Source organism: Pipra filicauda, unplaced genomic scaffold (assembly GCF_003945595.2).
Source record: "Pipra filicauda isolate LSUMZ 115617 unplaced genomic scaffold, ASM394559v2 scaffold77_size3566232_pilon, whole genome shotgun sequence".
Classification (NCBI taxonomy): Eukaryota; Metazoa; Chordata; class Aves; order Passeriformes; family Pipridae; genus Pipra; species Pipra filicauda.
The window spans coordinates 450390-468142 of NW_024104953.1; the positions used below are offsets into that span (position 1 = coordinate 450390).

At 44.2% G+C, this 17753-nt stretch overlaps 1 long non-coding RNA gene across 13 annotated transcripts in view; it reads right to left on the reverse strand.

Moving 5' to 3' along the window:
* Positions 1 to 17753, reverse strand: part of LOC113997095 — a 313930-nt gene that overhangs the window by 174407 nt on the left and 121770 nt on the right. For 11 of the 13 annotated variants that reach the window (XR_005566654.1, XR_005566655.1, XR_005566652.1 and 8 more), the window contains exon 1: positions 10583 to 10739. The exons of 1 other annotated variant lie outside the window; for it this stretch is intronic. This is a non-coding gene — a long non-coding RNA (uncharacterized LOC113997095). Of the gene's footprint in view, positions 1 to 488; positions 626 to 10582; positions 10740 to 17753 lie in introns of those variants that run through there. One more of the 13 variants, XR_005566649.1, reaches the window with a different exon arrangement.

The following is a 17753-nucleotide window of genomic DNA, read 5'->3' on the forward strand; positions in this document are numbered from 1 at the left end:
CCCACCTATAGAAGAAAAGCACATCACACTGGGTGGTGCACACCCCACATGGCTTCTTTCCTCTCCCCCGCTCTGCTTCCTCCTGTTGGTGGTACGGGAGAAGCAAAGAGCAGCAGGAGCAGCCGTGGAGTTCCTCCTTTTTGTGGTTTAATGCTGGAGTGTGTCATCTCTGTTTGGTTTAGTCCCAGTCCCAGCTTAATGAGGCTGTTGCAGTGGAAGTTGGATAGACAGTCTGAAACAGGGGTGGCTGGCACCCATGACTTGAACAGAAAACCTTGTGTTTACTGGTCCAGGATCAAGCAAACCTTGCTGGCCTGAAGCTTTCCTCTGTATATGAACATACTTCACTACAGAAAGTCCTGAACCATAGTAAGTGAAACATTACCAATGGGAAATCCATAAAAGTTGGAACCCGCAGAGTGGAATGTTTTGATTTGTTTTTGCCTCCCCTCTCCCAGGAGTCAATCGAAGAGTAAACAATATTTTACCTTTCCTCCAATTAATTATTTCTAAGCTTTTCCCCATCAGACGTCCCTCTTGGTGCAGAATAACAGACCTCCCCTCAGGAAAAAAAAAAAAAAAAAGAATCTTTAAATTCCAGAGGAAACATCTTAGCACCCTTTGCCTGGCCCAAAATAAATAGTCCATAACCCAGTAAAATCTTTATTAAGAATAATGGCCAAGGAAATGGCTAGAAAAGTAATTTCTGAAATCCAAACAGCAGAACAACACAGGAAAATGTCTGGGTTTTGCATCTGTATTTTACCAACACCCACTTTGCAGTCCACTGTCTGCTTTCTCAACATATGAATTTTGGGATTTAGTTCATCACACTGATTAAACCTTTCAGATTTTAGTGGGTATTTTCAGGAATAAATGTCTGGAGGTTGTTTATAGACAGAGAAGTATGACAAGGATGCTCTAAGTTAAGTATAGAAACTCCAAATAAAATCACTGTTGAGGGAAATGTTCTCACCAGTTCTAGTGCCTTTAAAGTTTTTGAGACTTCTTTACGTAAGTTAAACCTGTGCAAATTACCAGTGTTCAAACTGCACAAAGAAATTCTCTCCTATCTTTTTGTCTAGAGCAAATTACCCATAACAGCATTGGCTGGATAAGGTAATCCTTTTGTACCAGGACTTGGGAATCTAAGGTTGAGACAGAGAACCAGGTAATTCCAATGTGTTTAAATCTGGAAGGATTTCAGCACAGTTAGAAGATATTGGATATATTTTGCTTCAGAATTTGTGATTTCCCAGTACAGCTTTCCCAAATAAAAACATACCTTTTATTTGATATTCCATGTGGGTTTTTTATCACACAGTTAAAACCCAAGAATTCAGAAGACAATTTTAAAAAAAAAAAAAAAAATCCAATCTCAAAAGTGATTTTTTCTGGAATGTTTAGAGTTCATGAAGATTTGTTTTCTCTAAGACAAATGCCAATCATTTTCTTTCCCTTTCTGTAAAATCTAGATCGGAGGAGAGAAGTGCTCCTAACAGGACGTGTACTGCAGCACACTGGACACACAGAACTCCTGACTGGAAGCTGAAGTTCCTCTTATTCAAGCAGGAAATACTTCTTTATTTTTTTTTTTTTAACAACAAATGAGAGTAACTTCTCCTGGGTGTTGTAATTCTATCATCACTTGGAATCTGAAATCAAGATTGGAAGCCTTTCTGAAGGATGCGCTCGTGGCTCAGCCCCAGATTAACGTCTCTGATAGTTCTCGTGCTTGGTAGGAAATAATCTAAATATAGCAAGGTCAAATTCCTTGGCTTGTTTTACACCACGGGTCCAAGTGGACAACCACAGTGGTCCCTGGGGAATCTTGAATTCACTGCCATCATCAACAACAGTAATAATTACCGTGTGCCTGTATGCTTTGATTTAAACCCTGATGGCCAGCAGTGAAGAAGAGCAGGAATTATCAACACAGCCACGAGCTGTCTGAATCCTAACTCGCTTCTCAAGTGGGATTTCAGGAATTCTGCTGGCTCTGATCCTTTTCTGTGGTGCAACAGCAATCAACTCCAGTGTCAGTATTGCGGATTTAAAGAGTTTCTCTTTAAACACATGTCAGGGATCTACCATCTCTTTTACACGCACCTTTTTTCAGCTAAATCTGGCAGGTTGGGTACAGATACTCAGAAGTCTTTGGAAGAATGGAGGTCATCATAACAAGGTCACATGAATAGGGATACTGGAGACAAAGGTGAAGCTTCCACAGATGGACATTTCTAACAACATCCTGGCCAGTTTTCCACTGTGCACTAAAGCACAGGGCAGAGGTCTGCAATGTAAGGGGTACAAGCAGTGATCGGTTCTGAGATTTAACAACACAACAGTCCTGAAACTCGGCTTCTTAACCTCACCGGGAAACAGAGCCACAAACTCCTGCTGCACAAATCCAGCTCACAACAATTCCAGGTGGATGAATCACCTCCACTCACATTAGCCCCTGAAGGAGCTTGTCTAGTATTAGGATGAGTACTTGGCTATGATTTATTGTTATCCTTGTCTAGAGAGGATGAAGATCTTTAAATAGTGGGTACAGCACTGGATAGGTGTTGAATCCTCCCTTTTTCACTGGATTTTTTTCTTCCCACAGTTATGTGGGCAAGGGGGGTCAAGTCACAAGATGCTGCAGAGCCATTGTTTTAGTCTGGCAATATGTAAGTTGGCACTGCCCACCTCTGCTGTGGAAGGCAGTCTAAATAACCGGGATCACTCTAAAACTGCACACAAAATCATGCCTATCATCCAGATTTCTTCAAAAGCTGACTGAGGAGACAGCTGAGGGCCTCGATAGCACCTTTTCTCTCATGCCAACACCTCTTGCACCAGGCAGAAGGCAAGAGTGTTCCCTGTGGATATCAAGGAAGGTGCATATGTGCATTTTGCTTTGAGTATTTCCTGCCCTGGGTTTAAACAAAGACTAAGAACCCAGCCAAGCCATTGCCCCAGAAAATTCCTTGGCCACAGGAACTGCTGTGCTTAGCAGGAGATGCTCCCAGGGAGCTGCAGGTGCAGAAAAGCCTCCCTGCTTTCTGCTTCTGGCAGAAGGAGGGATGGACACATCGTGGTGACAAGTTTATCCCTGCAGGATAACCCACCTCCATCCCTGGCAGTTTGCTCCAGATTTTTGGGGGAGTCCTTTAAAATTTGAGTTTGGGGTTTTTTCCCCCTCCAATAAGAAGTTTTCCTTTTTCTAGTAAATGTCAGACTGGGATTGTGAAAATCATACCTGAGAGACTGAAAGTCCTTGGAGCTTGGAATTTTGGAAGTTTTGGTTCTCTTCAGAGTGTCTGTTTTTGTGAAATTGTACACAGGCCCAGAAAATAACAAATTGAGTGGCAGGGCGAAAAAAACCCCAATAAAGGCTTTCAAACTCCTCCAGTTCTGGTTGCTGGGATTTGTGACAGACAAGGGCTTTTCCGAGCAAGCACACGTTTCCAAGATGGATCCCACAGCTCCGTCCCACCTGTGTCCCCTCAGATCCTTGCCAGCCCTTGGCTTTCCTCCCCAGCCCTGGTGGCCAGCTCTTCCCTGTCCATGTTCCTCCCTTCAGGAAAGGACTTTTATTTATTTATTAAGTGAAACTCATCCTTTAAATTCTAGTTTTGTCACATTAAAAAACGTTGCACACACACACAGAGGGTTTCTTGCTCACAAGAAATACAAGCCCTATATTCCTAATTCCTTTTCAAAGCCTATCAAGTGAGATGTCTCTCCTATGATCACGAAAGCTTTTGAACTTCTTAATCTCAGGACTAAACGCACAAAGGGTTCCAGAAGGGTAAATCCTCTTGGCTCTGGAGAAACAACTCAGGGCTACACATATTTTTGGCAACACAGAAATCACTCTACCGGCAGCTGCAGCTCTGGATCGGCCATCTGAGGGGAGGATAAAGGCCTAGGTGTTGTTTAGTCTGGAGGAGAGGAAACTGAGGAATGGATGTGACAAAGAGTCTTCCAATGCACAGGGACTTCTAAGAAGAGAGGGATGATTAATTGTTCTTCATAGTCAGTGGGAGAGGAAAGAGGAGGGATCAGCACAAGCTCCAGCAAAGACAACTTAGGTCAGATATTAGAAAAACATTTCAGCTACGGCGGTGAAATCCTGGAACAAGCAACCTGGGAGTGCGGGATCTCCTCCGCTGAAATTATGCAGACAAAATTTAGGTAAATACCACTTTACAGGCAACCCAGAAATGTGGAATTTCCTTTGCTGGAGTTTTAAAGAAAATGTTAAGACAAACGTCTGGTAGGCATGGTTTAGCTACACTTGATCCTGTTTCATCCAGCTCAACAACCTCCAAGGCTCCCTCCAGCTCCCCGTGATTTATAGGGCAGTGGTAAGTGCTCATAGGATGGGTACACCCACACCTCACTGCATGAGGCACTGAACACACACGCTGTGCAAGAGCCCCAAGGGGCTGAACACCAAAAAAGGAAACGGAAAACAAAACCCAAGACTTGCTCAAGTGAACGAAACAAATCAGAACCAGCACCATCTCCGGAATCTCAGAACTCCCAGCCCAGTCACAAAGCCATTGGGTCACTCATCAGGAAATGGGAATAACGAGGGATGGCCTTCAGTCCTCATCCAAACCTCTATCAGTGCCCTGTTATCTTCCTCCTCTCATTTTCCCTTTGCTTAATGAAAGGAAGAACAGCTACTTGATGGCCACAGTGCAATTAGTTGCATCCTGCTCAGCGCGGCTGAAGTTGTATATTTGCATTTTAATATTTTTCCTATTACAGACCTCCCCGTGCTCCCATAAAAAACACAGCCTCTAATCCCCTATTAACTGTATTTAGCAAACCTCAAGTGTTTCCTCCATTTGCAATCTGGCTGGGCTTCAGCCCCCAAGCAAATTTCAGGTGGCTGTGGTCTAAACATTAACTCTGGTCTGGAGCGATTTGAATTACAAACCAAACAGACTGTAAATGGAATCCTAAAGTGCAGTCAGAGCTCAGTCTGGGAACCTGGCTTTGTTCTCCTGAGCCTGCAAACCTACTCCTGCACTGCTCCTGGGGCAGTCAAAAAATGGGTCGTTACTCAGGGAGAGGAAGCGCAGGTGTTACATTAAAGGGCTGCAAAGGGAGCCATTTGGTACCAACAATATAGATTTATTACTCATAAATTTTTAAAATTTCCTCGTGTTTTGTGATTAAAAACACATCATACTTTGATTTCCTAACCACCTCCTGTGTTTTGCTTCCAAACTTCTGACAGCCAGTTAATTATGGAGTTTTCAACTTATTTGCCAAAGTCTGCCTCACGTGCATGTGCTGCGTTGCAGCTCAGAAAAGTATTCAGCCACAAATATACCCTTTTTCTGCAGCTGCAACAGTTATGACATGATGCACACTTTAATTACTCACATCCTCCAACAGTACAGAAGCATCATCTGCTATGCAGGAGGCATCAGAGTGCTTCTATCTCCATAAAAAAAAATAAACAAGGATCAAATGAAGCCCATCTTAGCGCTTCGCTCACGCTGAAGGCTTAGAGGAAAACCTGTGGGAAGTGGAAAAGGCATGGGATTTTATCCACACTGCTGGCATTTTGTAGACTGCTTTTAATAGGATGCAAGAGGTGATGAGCTAGACCTTTAAATGACTGGACCCAAGGAAAGGTTTAAATAACAGATTAGAGTTACGACTATAGGCAACAAATCCACTGCTGTGCTTTCTTTGCAAGAAAGAAGCCTCTGATGTGATAAAATACAGTTGGGCACATTAGATGATCCATCACTGAATGTCTAGGACTCAGGAATGCATCCTAACAATTATGAGAGTTGCTAGCTTTGTATTGCAGGCTGAAATCAATGGGACTTTTCATGTACTGGAAACCAGGTATGTGCTTCAATAGCTTCCTGAACCAGAGGCTGATGTCAGGAAAGGATAATTATACAAACTGCTGAACAACACTCTCCACTAGTCATGGACAGAGGCAGCCTGAATTTACCAAAGGTGTCTTTGAGCTATTTGTTCTACTGCAGGTTTATGTTGCACACCAGTCATTGGGTCTTTTTACGGAACAGAAAATATTTTCTGCAGAAAACAGGGAAGAAGACAATGGTCCTCTTTGAAGGATCCTCCTCTCTTCCCATCTCAGCTCTGATACTATACCCATACGCTGCCTGCTTTCTGGACAACCACTTGTTTTTCCAAAGGCATCCTACAGCATTTAGGTGACTCTGCAGTCCACACTGTAAGCACATCTAATAAATAAATAAATAAATAAATAAATCCTGTTCCAACTCCTTTGTTCCATTAGCTTCCTCATGCAAAGCACAGGCAGTGGTTGGGCTGCTCTTGGGGGCTTGGGACCATCCAAAGCTTTGCTCCCTTGTGCCCTCAAAACAATCACACTAATCTGCCACGATGGATGAAGATTACTCCAAAATTGTTCTCTGCTAAGTTTGACTAGACAGCTTTTATTTCACTATTTGAGGTAAGACTTGGGTAAGCCAAATGTTAAAGGTCTTACTCAAACTAATGTTCCAACGTGGCAGAAGGACAAGATATGGGAATGTGGCCAGGCACCACACAGAAGGGATGCAAGTATTTAGGAATATTTATTTGTGTTCTGGGTACTTCTTTCCCTCAAGACTCTCAATACCCTTGTTTTGTTTGCTGTGAGCTGGCATTATTCCTTAGGATGTTTGATTTGTGGGAATACACACGAAACACCTGTTTCCATGCCCTGTGTGACTAAGCTGAGGTCTGCGTATATAAAACAACCACTGGTTATTTGCCATTCCTTGCTCATTATTCCTTCTATGTCAGATGCTTAAATTTGATCTTGCAGGGTGGGAACCTCAGCCATGTGCATTTTCTATCCCAAAACACCATCCAAGAGTAAAGTACAGCTTTGCAACACTTCAGAGTAAGGAAATCAAGTCACGGGAGCTGCCCTGTCTTCAGGACTTGCCCGTGTAGTGAAGCTGAACACAGCTGAAAACCCTCCCTCTCAACACACAAGAAACGGTCAATGCTGGTGAAAAATCCACATATGGTTTCTACTCTACTTGGGAAAATATTCTGCAACAAAGAAGTTCATTCACCTGCATTAACTACCTTGTGGTAAGAACTGCCTGAAGGCTGCAGCCCAGGAGGAAATTTTACATTTTCACACAAAGCAGAGGGGAGAAGAAAGCAGAGTGTTCCATACCTTGCTTTCTGTGCCTCAGTGGCGGAGGTCTGCCGAGGCAGCCAGGCTGAAAGTCCCTGCTGTGTGGGGCAGCTGAGACTCAGGGTGTTTGGACAGGCCACATGGAGAAGGTCAGATCTGCTGGAAAATGTCGGTCTCCAGCAGAGCTGGGCAACCTGGCACCACGGAAAACAAAAGGTACAAGGGCACTGCCACAGCTGTGCCCCAGCAAGGGCCAGGCACAACAGCTCTCTACTTCCACAAACAACCTGGCCTGGCTACATCTTTGACCTCTTCTAAGAGGCTGGAGCTGGAGCCTTTCCGGCCTCTGCTCTAAGCAACAGCTGCTTCAGAAAAAAGAACCAGAATTCCAAGTGGTGCTGGCAGACACTCGATTAATATCGACTTATGTCAATCACATCCCTTTTCACCATCCTGCTGCACGGCCCCTGCAGTTACTGGTAGCAGCACATTCACCACTTCCATACTGAACCTCACCACCAAGGAGCTGGGAACGCAGTGGAAATATTTCCGTGGACGCTGCCCAGTGTTTCTGTTTCGGGCTGACTTTGCTGTTGTACAACCAAGGTGTACAGTGATATCCAGAGGCACAACACTGATTTTTTTTTCTCCCTCCCTGCGGTTTCCGTGTTACAATTAATCTAATTTCTAGTGACCTGGCAAGAGAACGCTTTCCATGTCATTTGGCAACGACACGTCGATGTGAAGCACTGGCTCCTACATGCCAAGAACTGGATTTTCCCAGCTTGGCTCCAGGTGCTAACAACAGGATGCAAAGAGACCACCAACACCAAAGACCCATCAGTGAGAAGGTGTATTTTTAAACCATGGAAATAACAAGTTAAAGTAGGGGTTTGTTCTAGATTATTCCAGCTGGTTTAGGTCTTGGCATCGCAGCTAATCTCTAGACCCATGCTGATTTTGCTATAATTTAAAATGTTTTATAATTATTTCATAACCCATTATCCAACTACAATTATTTTTAGCTTTGTCCTGGGTATGAAGGAGAACAACTTCCAGGGAGAGGCCCCAGCTGCTACCAGAGACTCGGGGTACCAGATACAGCCCTCTTCTCCACACCATGAAGGGAAACTGCCTCCCTGCCTTCCATTGCTAAAACATCATAAACTTATTACCTGAGCACAAACTGAGAAAAAGGCTTAGCCCAGACTTTTAGTTTAGTTTCTCTTGCTTGATGAATTAAGGTATAAATAATACACAAACACATTTCCTAAATGCCTAACTCTTTATTCCTGGGACATGCACTTGAGAGGTTGTGTTTTATAGTCATGTCCGAACATAATAGACTCCAAAATGGATTTCTTTCTACAGCTGTGCAAAGCTTAAGGATTTCAGGTCACAGCAGGCTGTACAAATATTTCCTTCAGGTTCAGTCCACAGTGCTTTGGAATTCCCAAATTCTCTTCACATTTCAGATTCAACTAAATACTGAAACTAATAACAAGCCCTTGATCACACAGAAATCAAACGAGTAAAGGAAACTCCAGGCTCACCTAAATATCTCTGGGCAACTTAACCAAGCAGTTTAATGGTCAGGACCAACATGAGTATTTGGGCCAGTTTTACACAGTGTGGATTTTGTTATGAAGATTTTTACAAAATTGTTTTGTTACTTTTTCCTCAAACTTGAAGAGAAGAACTCAACTTTTTCCCTCTCCAGCCAGCCAGAAGAGCAGAACTGATGCAGGCTGTCAGTTAATGGTAATGCCCTCTAACGTGGGTGTCCATTGATGTAAAGGAATCTGTTCCCAGAGGCTTTTCCCAAAATCTCCCTCTGCCATAGCGACAGCACCACACGGATGCCACCAGCTTTGGCACAGCATCAGCACATACTATGGTCCAACATAAATTCCACTGTCCCTGAACATTCCAATTTATTCTGGTCAATATTACTTACCTTTGACCCTTTTTCCCCAAATAAAACCTACCTTTAGGGAGGAAAGGGGAAAATGAAAACCAGCTATGAACATAATAGACTCCTTAAGTTCTTCTCCTGCCCCTTCATTTTCCTTGCCCCCTCACACTCCCTTCCAGCCACATAATACATTCAAAGTATTGTACAGGTGTCTGCTTAGATCTAGTCAGAATTTCCAACTGACAGGTCTTATTTTCCAGCTGGAAAATCCTTCGGGTCTCAGTCATTTTTTTCAAGCAAAACAAAAACCCTATTGGGAAATCAAATAAAATCCTGTTGGCTATGATCAGCTGGCTGTTCAGTGGAAAGACATAAAAGTCTTAATGGAGCAGGCATGGAGCACTGGGAAGAGATAACACTGGAGCTATTCAGATACTAACAGCCTTCAGGGGAGCACTTATTAAAGGCTTTGACTGGCTGTCCCTGAGATTTGGCCATAGATTTTATTGGCCTGCTCCTGCCATCCATGAACTGATGGTTCCATCCAAACTGAGGGAAACTCCTCTTTTAAAGTTCTGTGCAACAGCACATAAAGCTCTGCATGGAAACACTTCCAAAACGGGCTCCATGGCTGGAGGGAAAAGGTACAGCCTCAGCCTCCTCAGGGTCCACAGGGCTTTGCAAAGGATCCTGCCAGCTCCAGAACAGCCTCAATCACTTCCTAGAGGAGAACCGAGAATGAGGCCCAGGGAAGGTCTGGACTGGCAAAAGACAAGGGCACAGCACAGCAAGGAAGAGCAGCCACACAGAGCTGGTATTATTGCCCTGAAATACTCCATGACGACAGAATCACTGAATTGTTGGGGTTGGAAGGGACCTCTGGAGGTCACCCAGTCCAACCCCCCTGCCAAGGCAGGGTCATCTGGAGCAGGTGACACAGGAACACGTCCAGGTGGGTTTGGAATGTCTCCAGAGAGGGAGACTCCATGACCTCCCTGGGTTCCAGTGCTCTGCCACCCTCAGTGGAAAGAAGCTCTCCCTCATGTTGAAGTGAAACTTCTTGTGGTTTAGTTATGGCCATTGTTCCTCATCCTGTCACTGGGTACCACTGGGAAGAGTCTGGCACCATCCTCTTGGCACCAGCTGTAACCAGCCCCAGAGCCACAAGGTCACGGGTTCAGCCAGGAGTTTTACCTTAAAATACATATAGAATTCTCTAATACCTCGACATAGCATCAATGGAAAAAACCACACTTTTGTTCCCAAGAGGCACTTTTACCGATAATTTAGGGGAGAAAATAAGGGAACTTCGCAAAAGTTCCAAAGGGCACCACACAATCCAGACAAAGCATTCCACCACTGAACCCACCCAGCACATACTGATCCACAACACCCAGCCAAAATCCAATCCCTCCGGCTTTAAGCTGCCGAAAACATCAAGAAAAGAGCAGAGAAAGAGAAGCAGAGGGAAAGGAAGAGAGGAGAAGGAGGGCAGACAGGTCATCCAGCTCCCCTGGCACCTGGTGGCAGAGCAGCTCTCCGTGTCCCGACGGCAGGGCCGGCACCGCGTGGGGAGCACATGCCTTCGCTTTGAGCCGCTCCGGTGCCCGCCGACACCCCCCGGGCCCCCCGTGACCCAGCGGCCGCTCCGGGGCTCCAGGGCAGGGCGGGGGGCGGTGTTCCCGCTGTCCCTGCCGGGCTGAGGCTGCTGAGGGGCTCCAGGAGCTGGGGGGGGGAGTTTTCCTGCTGCCTTTGAGCGGCAGCTGCTCCGGGGCTGCCCCGTGTGGGCTCCAGGGGCTGCCCTGAGGGACACGGCGGCACCGCAGCGCCCGCAGGGCCGACTGAGGGGCTCTGCTATGTGCAGTAGAAACAGAACACAGTATTTGTGTATGACAAACACCTAAAATTTTACATTCTTTAAAAAAAAACAAAAAAAACAAACAAAAAAACCAAACAAACAAAAAAAACAAACAAAAAAAAAACAAACAAGAAAAAGGGTTGTTTGGTTGTTTGTGAGGGAGGAGGTTGTTTGTTTGTTTTTATGATTACTTAATTCATTTCAGGCCTTCAAGTAGAGACTATAAATTGTTTTACAGAACTGAACTTTGTAGGTTTTACAGGATCTTGCCATCTGGGCAACAGATCTAGGGCTTTGGATATTTATTGGATTATGAAGAATTAAAATCTGCCTCGGTGTTGTGGCCACCGTGCTGCAGACACCAAAAATGTGACCGGAGTGGCAGGAGGGGTGTGTGGAAGAAAAGTAGTGCTTTGGATTTAAAAGGTTTTGGCACCACTTTCAAGGTCTGCGACAAATTTATAAAATTTGTTTTATTAACCACATTAATGGTGTTGCTGAGTGAACTATTGATTTATTTAGGTCCTCTCCAACAAATTTTCAAAAGTACGCTCAGCTATGAAATACAATAATACCTCAATAAATTAATTACTTGTGGCAGAAATGGGGGAGGGAGCAAGGAAGCTGTCACGGAACAGGTACTGATGTTTAAAAAATAAGATTAATTGCTCCAAAAGCTACCAAATGGAAAAGGAACCTTTAATTCATGTGGGAATTTGGCACACAAAACCTTGTGTAATGAGCACCGTGACCTAAAAATTAAAAAAATCCACACAATAACAATAATAATTCTCTGATTCCAGGTGAACGTTTCTAGAATAGGATGCAATAACTACAGCACAGGGACTTAGAACCCTTGATTCAAGAGAATTCAAGAACCACCCTGATGCCCAGCCATAAGTACCAAAAGGCTGATAAATCAGGACACCACCATGGGTCCACTGCCCCCTTTCCATAAGCATTATGGACCAGAGCTGGTTTGGGATTTGGACAGGGAAAAACTAATTACACAGATATGAGATGTTGAGGAACCACTTGCTTTCAGAGCCAGATGAGACTTCTTGACCCGTTTTATGTTCTAGCATGGACCTGGCAAGCATGACATGAGAGAAGCATTCCAATCCCTTTCAGAGGTGTGGAATGAAGGGATAAGAAGGCAGGCATATATATATATATACACATATATATATGTATATATATTAAGCATATAGATGTATTTAAATGTTTTAGGGACATAAGACTTTTCAAGGGTTTTCAGGAGCGGTTAGGTTTCTAAATCCTTCAGATTCGTGTGAGATCTGGGACTCAAAATCACCTTTGAGGTGTCCATGGAGTCACATGTGCTTTACAAAAACTCTGATCTGCTATGATTGCCCTAAGTCATACCAGGAATGAATCCAGCTCTCCCAAAGTCCAGCATAATACTTACAATCAGTTTACCTACTGCTAAGACTATGTCCCTCCTTCCTTCCCCGAATTCAGCATGGAAACATTTCAAAGCTCAGGAGCACTTTGCAGCTTCCTGCTGGAAACTTCCACCCTCCTGTAGCTTCCTGGTTCAACACCAGCAGATGCAACATCAAGTGTTAGCCCTGATGAGAACTGGAATGTCGACTAAAACAGTCCTTTTAAACTTCTCAGATAAAATTCTTCTTATCCTGCTTCAACCCACTGAAGCTTTGCTGGCGCCAGGATTTCACTGTTCCTGTTTTACCCCCAAAACAAAGGTTGTATCTCCAGGACTTTTTTTTTTTTTTTTTTTTTAAGCACACAGTAGAACAGCAGCAAAGTTGGACATTACACAGCCCACTGAGGGGTCTGGCAGTAGCAACTGGTGTTAACTGCAGGATTGCAGAGGGGCTACTTAACAGGAGCTACTTAGCCTGGCACTTCATGCACAGAGCTATTCCTGCCACAGACGCTGGAAAAATTGGATTTGCCAACTAAAATAATCCAGGCAGGTCCCTTATGCCCAAGCAGAGAAGCAGAGCTAAGGAAAACAGCATCTAACATCTTCCACAGAGAATCACAAAACCAGAAAATATTCCTGACATCTGGGATACTCAGGGCGAAATTCCCGCCCCGTGGAAGTCAACACCGAAATGCCCGCTGAGTCAAAAAGGGCCAGGATTTCATTTTCAGATTCCACAAATAGTCTTCGACTCCTTTGGCTCAGGATGAAGGACTGGGACAGCCAAGTAGGCAGCACAGTCCGTTCCTGAATAAGAAGAATAGGCCAAATTCAACAATACTGCAAGGCCTGCAAGACTCACTGACATCAGGCCTGGCCCAAGCCCAGCGCCTTGTCTTGTTCTGCAGTGTTGAGTAACAGCTGCTCTTGGATTTGTGATCCTCATTCACAGCAGTGCTACCACAAATCCAGGGCAGGAAGCACAATCTTCCTAGATGGCTCTTATTCCAGGGGCACGAAGTCACTGGGATGCCAATCCAGAGGGCATTTTAGGCTTGGAAGACAAGAAAACTGCTGAGAAAACCTGTACTACGGCAAAATCTTGATCAAGATACTATTTTTCCACAAAGGAGTGCTGGGAGGTTTTGTGTGGGAGCTGTGTTTCCTCTTGGGAATCAAAACTACTGTCTGTGCTGTCATCGTTCTCTGGTGGTCTGTTTAATGAGGTGCTTTTGCCGATGACATCCCAGAGCGCTGTTCCCATGGTGCCGAACCACCGTCTGGGTCATTGTTCCCCAGGATGCTGACTCACTTCCCTGCCACTGTCATCCCTAATGCCATGGCTCCGGGTCATGGAAATGCCTGGCTGTCTCCCTAGCACGTGTCCGATGTCACACGATACACACACCAACCAAGGACATGCAGCAGAATCCCCAGCTGTTTTATCTTCTGGCATCCCTAAAGCTTAGGAAAACCTGCTCCACAGAAAGCCTGCTGCAAGAAACAGATGTCCAATGGGAGGGGAAAAATAAAACACCTGAAATAGAATTCATGCAACTCTGCCTACAGATCCACGGATGTTACAAAGGACTCTCCAGGGACTCCCAACACAGAATTCTGCAGTTGGAGACTCCCAGTCAGAATCTGCTCAGCTCAATGTGCACCTGGCCCAAACCAACCAAGTCTTTGGAGTTACTTCAGATTTTGTGGGTATTTCTGGAGTTAGACTCTCACTTGAACTCCCCAACTCAAGGAGAAGTGAAGCAGAAACGGTCTTGGCCATACCAGAGATCAAACATCAGCTGGAGACTGTAGAAGTACATTAGAATGTTAGACACAGCTAAAACTATGGCAGATTAAGAAAAGGTTGGGAAGAGTCAGATGAAAAAGTGAATGAAATGACCGGGAAAATTTTCTAAATTCTTTCTCTTTGAACAGAACTAATATTTAAATTCTTGTGTAGTATTTATTCTGCAAAGCAGTGCACAGAAATAACAGGCTCAGATAAAAATAAGCAGGCACATTTTGGTTATGTTTAAATAACATCATACTCCTGAAATAACTCTCACACATTAACAGAAAACCTCCTGGCTCTGGGGCTGTTATTTTAACCTACATCACGCAGACAAAAGATGCTGAAGACTTTTTTCTACTATGAGATAAAAGCAAACAGGATAAAAATATTTGACTTCGGCTTTTTCTGCCTTTTCCTTAGGGATCAGCCAAGATTATTTGTGTGCTGGACTGATGTTTACATTGATATTTTTCTATAATACTTGGAATGTCAACAAGAAGGATAGTCTTGTGAAATGTAACTTGACTTCCCAGCTCGGCAGCAGCATCCCTGTGCCAGACATGGACTGTACTCCCAGCTCTGCTCCCATCCCAAGGCTCTGACTAATGCTCCTGTTCTCTCCATATGACCTATTTTGACTGCCTGTTTGGGAAGTGGGGCTGGATGGCACTAAGAGTACACTATGGGATCCTCATTTTTCAGACAAAGCCTCTGACTCCTGCTGGAAAATGAGTCACAATGATCACGAACAACAAGCATCAAAGGAGAACTTTAGAGGCATCCCAAATTTCCAAGCATTTGGCAACACAAGTCCAGCTTTTTTTCTTAAAACCAGGACAGCAGTGCGTGTTCTTTGTAGTGCAGTCAGGTTGGTATCACAAAGAAAGCCCACAGAATCTTCCCAAAATGATCTGCTAATGCAAAGGGAGAGAAACACAAGCAGTTGCTCACCAGAGACACCTTCGTAGAGACCAGCCACGTTTGCTGACCAACACCTTCACTTCAGACACCACTACAACCTGTCTTGAGCAGTTCTCCACCCTTAGCTGCATCACTTCCTGGAGCAGTTCAGGAGATCCATTTCTGTCCCTTGGGACCTGTCACCTGCTCCAGCTCACAGCACAGCCATGGGACCTTACTGAATGGTCTCCATCAACGAGCCACACCACAAAGACCCACATCAAAGACATCCTGCTCCTGCCATGCTCCACAGGGCCTTCCCAAAAGACATTCCGACGCTCCCGGGAGGTCTGGAGAGCACTGTGCATCCAGAGGGCACTGCCTGGAGCCTCCCAGCTGGCTTTGAGGTTTTGCTGCGCTTCAGGTGAGTGTTCAACCTTTCAGGTGCTTATAATAATTAGAACTGAACCTCCAGAACCTTTTGAGGTTCACCCATCTCTACCCACCACGTGTAAACAGGGAAGAGAAATCTGCCAATATGGGCAGGGAGCACACAGGACCTGACTTGCTGCAAACACCAGTCCTGTCCTGGACACTGAGGAAAATTATTAGTCAGGAAAAGGTCTCCTCTTTGGAATAATTAATTCATGCAATTCTGCTGTTCTATTCAGGTTCTAATTACATCCTTTTAAGTTATCTTAACTACTAGAGCTAAAATGTAAACCCCCGGTACCTGTACCCCTAATACAAGAGTACAGAACATCTGTATTTAATGAAAATTAGTATGTGCTCCTATTGCTGATTTTAGCAAAAAATCCAAGTGGAGTTTTTAGAAATAAATTACGTTTCATTTCAAAACACAGTGTTTGTGAAACAAATAAAATTTTGTTCCTGCCAACTGGTCTTTCATAAGGATAATTCACACATGCCTTTCTGGTTACCCTGGAAAAAAACCCAACAGAGAACACTTCTGAATCTGTGGGTGGTTCCTCACCAGTGAGGGAGATGCGTCAGTGCTCACAGGCACAGGAATAGTTGCCCTCTTGCAAGTGTGGTGGGTTCTGTTTTTCCAGCCTTGGCCTTTGGGTCCGAGAGTTGCCGAGGATTTTCCATCCCGACTTTTGATTCAAATCAAGTCCAGATGGCACCACTCGGAGTCAGCATTATCTGGAGACTTTTCAGGGGTTGGTAGAGCTAAAAAGGTTTTGAGGTTAGGAGGGGTCAACCTGACATCCTGAAAAAGAGGAGCTCACCCCACCATCCCTGCACCAAACCCATGCCAGGCAGAGCCACAGAAGAGCTTTAAAAACACATCCCGTCTTGTCTGAAAGACCATCAGGGCAGCTGAACTGGACTGATCCAGATTATAAGATTCAGCAAACCCAATTTGCACTGTCTGGTATCAATATTGCAAAGCTGGCTCCGCTCTCCAGCTCTGCTGTTCAAGGTCAGGGTCGCTCCCTTTCTTCTGGACTCCCTAAGATTCAAGTGCACATGAGGGAGACCGAAAAAACTTATTGGAAGAAAATGCTGAAGCTGTTTCTAGAAACCTGAAATAAATCACAGTTTCTCAAAGTATGTATGCTTCATTTTTATTTCCCATTTTTTTCCTTTTTTCAGCTAAAACAAATACTGGTCTTGTCCTTCCCCACTTTTCAGCTCTACTCTTCAAGGACTTTTCCTTTATTTCAAACAGTTCTATAGTTTTTTTAAGTCTGACACTACTTAAAGCTACAAAATTTCTTTTGTGTCTCGTACTTGCCCCTTTCACTTTTGCATAATTTGGTAAGTTTTGAAAAGTCACAGAAAGATAAAAGAAAGAATGGCATGTGATACCACCCTCCATATGGAAATGGGAATATGAGTCACCTAAGCAGGCACAGTGCATTGGCAGCACCAAGATCTCTTTCCTTGAACATGAGCAAAATCCATCAGGAAAGGGAAAAAAATAGTTTTGTTTTTTTTTTCTTTTTGTTAGCACTCTATTTAGCTTAATCTATTGCAAACCACGGAATATTGCCCTGCTTTATTCACAAATGGGTTCATAAAATTCAACAGAAGTCGCTGGGATGACCAGGAAAACCAGCCAGACTGGTGGATGGTGCCTTCCACCAGCCTGGCTAAACAAACCGAGTCTGATCCAGTTATTATTGGAATGGCTGCAGGCAAGGGACCAGAAAACTCGGGTACACCAGCGGTTGACCCAAGGCCTTCCCAGAAGCACCAACTCTGTGCCAAAATTTCTGAGATGAGAAGCTGCAGATGCTGCAGCCTGAGTGCCCCAGCTCAGGTCTGTGCTCACGACTGACTCAAACATCCATCTTTCAAATCTGCCCTGAGTCACACACTACTGAGCAAACAGTTTATTCTCCCAGAGAAACAGAACCCTCCAACATGAAACTATGGAAATTCAGGATATTTAGTTCTCACAAAAAATAGTATTTTCAGCATGAAGCATTTCCCTCCTTATCACAGCAGAAGACTTAAAAACTGACTTGATTTTCAGCCTGTGCACAGTCCCCATGACACAGCTGCTTAAATCAGTGCATCTCCTTAAGTGTGTTTCTAAATCAACATCAGCATAAAAATTCATTCCACAATGAAATTTGGCAGACAAAATTCAAGCCTGGAAACCGATATTTTAACACATTTTGAAAAAAATTTAGCACATCTATATTTGACTTTTATGGAATGTACAAAGAATCAATAAAGCTATTCCAGACATTT